General features: G+C 62.0%; 1 pseudogene; it reads right to left on the reverse strand.

Moving 5' to 3' along the window:
- Positions 1-45: 45 nt before the first annotated feature.
- LOC138615185 (28S ribosomal RNA) overlaps positions 46-2,500 on the reverse strand; it is a 3,907-nt pseudogene continuing 1,452 nt past the window's right edge.

A 2,500-nucleotide genomic window follows, 5' to 3' on the forward strand; every position in this document is an offset into this window, starting at 1 on the left:
CCCCGTGGTCCGCGGGGTTTCGGCGGGGCCCTGCGCCCTCGGCCGACAAAAGCTTGGATCAAGGGATGACTTTCAATAGATCGCAGCGAGGTAGCTGCTCTGCTACGCACAAAACCCCTGACCCAGAATCAGGTCGTCTGCAAGTGATTTAGCACCAGGTTCTCCACAAACATGCGGTGCGAGATAGGAGAGGGGCGACCATCACCGGCCCCCCCCAGCCCTTCACAAACGGCTCTGCGCCCCGGGCCCGGGGCCCGGGTATCCGAACCAACCGAAGTTCCGCGGCCTGGTATCATCACGTCAGGGGGGATTCGACTTAAGGCGTTCAGTCATAACCCCCAAGATGGTAGCTTCGCACCATTGGCTCCTCAGCCAAGCACATACACCAAATGTCTGAACCTGCGGTTCCTCTCGTACTGAGCAGGATTACTATTCCAACACATCATCAGTAGGGAAAAACAACCTGTCTCACGAGGTCAAAACCCAGCTCACGTTCCTATTAGTGGGTGAACAATCCAACGCTTGGTGAATTCTGCTTCACAATGATAGGAAGAGCCGACATCGAAGGATAAAAAAGCGACGTCGCTATGAACGCTTGGCCGCCCCCCGTTTCCCTGTGGTAACTTTTCGAACCTCCTGCTTAAAACCCAAAGTCAGAAGGATCGTAGGCCCCTTTCACGGTCTGTATTCATACTGAAAATCAAGATCAAGCGACTTTTCCCCTTCTGCTCCACGGGGGTTTCTGTCCTCCCTGAGCTCGCCTTAGGACACCTGCGTTACCGTTTGACGGGTTACCGCCCCAAAAACCCCCCCCCTGCCCCGGACGGGTACGCCCGGCGGGTCCCGGGGCCTTGCCCAGAAGGCCCCCGCTGGGGCTCGCCTCCCCGCCTCAGGGTGTAAAAAAACGTGAGGTTTTTTTCCCGGCGGCCGGGGCCTCCCCCTTCTACCCTTTTGTCTTTAAAGTGCCAGACTAGAGTAAAGTAACAGGGTCTTCTTTCCCCGCGTTCTGCCAAGCCCGTTCCCTTGGCTGTGGTTTCGCTAGATAGTAGGTAGGGACAGTGGGAATCTCGTTCATCCATTCATGCGCGTCACTAATTAGATGACGAGGCATTTGCTTTACCTTAAGAGAGTCATAGTTACTCCCGCCGTTTACCCGCGCTTCATTGAATTTCTTCACTTTGACACAATCTCGGATCTTTGGGCAGAAATCACATCGCGTCAACACCCCCCGTGGGCCTTCGCGATGCTTTGTTTTAATTAAACAGTCGGATTCCCCTGGTCCGCACCAGTTCTAAGTCAGCTGCTAGGCGCCAGCTGAAGGCGACTACACCGGGCGACCCGCACGCAAACGGGACCCCGGCGGGCTTGCTCAGCTGGGGGAATCACGAGGGCCCGGCGCGCGTCCGGGGGCCCGCCGCCGCCGGCCGCCCGTACCGGCCCCCTCTACCGACCCGCCTTCCCGCGCGGCCCGGACACCACCCCGCGAAAACCCACGCCCGCCGACGCCGGGAGGCGCCGGGGACGGGGGCCCCGCGAGGCGGGCCGCGCGCCACGCTTCCAGCGGCGGAGAGAGGCGGGCGAGGGCGGGGGCGACTGCTCCCCCAGCCGCGGCTCGAGCCCAGCCCCGCTTCGCACCCCAGCCCGACCCAGCCCTTAGAGCCAATCCTTTCCGAAGTTACGGTTCTCTGACTGCCGACTTCCCTTACCCCCCTTGATCTAACATGCCAGAGGCTGTTCACCTTGGAGACCTGCTGCGGATATGGTCGGCCTGGCGCGAGATTTACACCTTCTCCCCCGGATTTTCAAGGGCCAGCGAGAGCTCACCGGACGCCGCCGGAACCGCACGGCAGCTTTCCAGGGCACGGGCCCCTCTCTCGGGGCGAACCCATTCCAGGGCGCCCTGCCCTTCACAAAGAAAAGAGAACTCTCCCCGGGGCTCCCGCCAGCCCTCCGGGTTCGTTTGCGTTACCGCACTGGACGCCTCGCGGCGCCTATCTCCGCCACTCAGGTTCGGGGATCTGAACCCGACTCCTTTCGATCGACCGGGGGCGACGTAGGCCCGCCCCGCGCTTCCGAACGGCGTTCGCCCATCCCGCAGGACCGACTGACCCTTGTTCAACTGCTGTTCACATGGAACCCTTCTCCGCGCCCCCGCGGCGGCGGCGGCGGGGGGGGGGGGGGGGGGGGGCCTTCAGGATTCTCGTTTGAATATTTGCTACTACCACCAAGATCTACTGCGGCTCCACCCGGGCTCGGCGCCCTAGGCTTCCGTGCTCACCGCGGCGGCCCTCCTACTCGTCGCGGCCTAGCCCTCGCGGCTCCTGTTGCCGGCGACGGCCGGGTATGGGCCCGGCGGCTCCAGCGCCATCCAGAGCACCAGGACGGGTGATTCGGCAGGTGAGTTGTTACACTCCTTAGCGGATTCCAACTGCCGCAGGCCACATCCTGCTGTCTATATCAACCAACACCTTTTCTGGGGTCTGATGAGCGTCGGCATGGG

The sequence above is a fragment of the Brachyistius frenatus genome, unplaced genomic scaffold (genome assembly GCF_029030835.1).
Source record: "Brachyistius frenatus isolate BFR_SWC_R1_liver_20210118 unplaced genomic scaffold, ASM2903083v1 Contig_756, whole genome shotgun sequence".
In the NCBI taxonomy this organism is placed as follows: domain Eukaryota; kingdom Metazoa; phylum Chordata; class Actinopteri; family Embiotocidae; genus Brachyistius; species Brachyistius frenatus.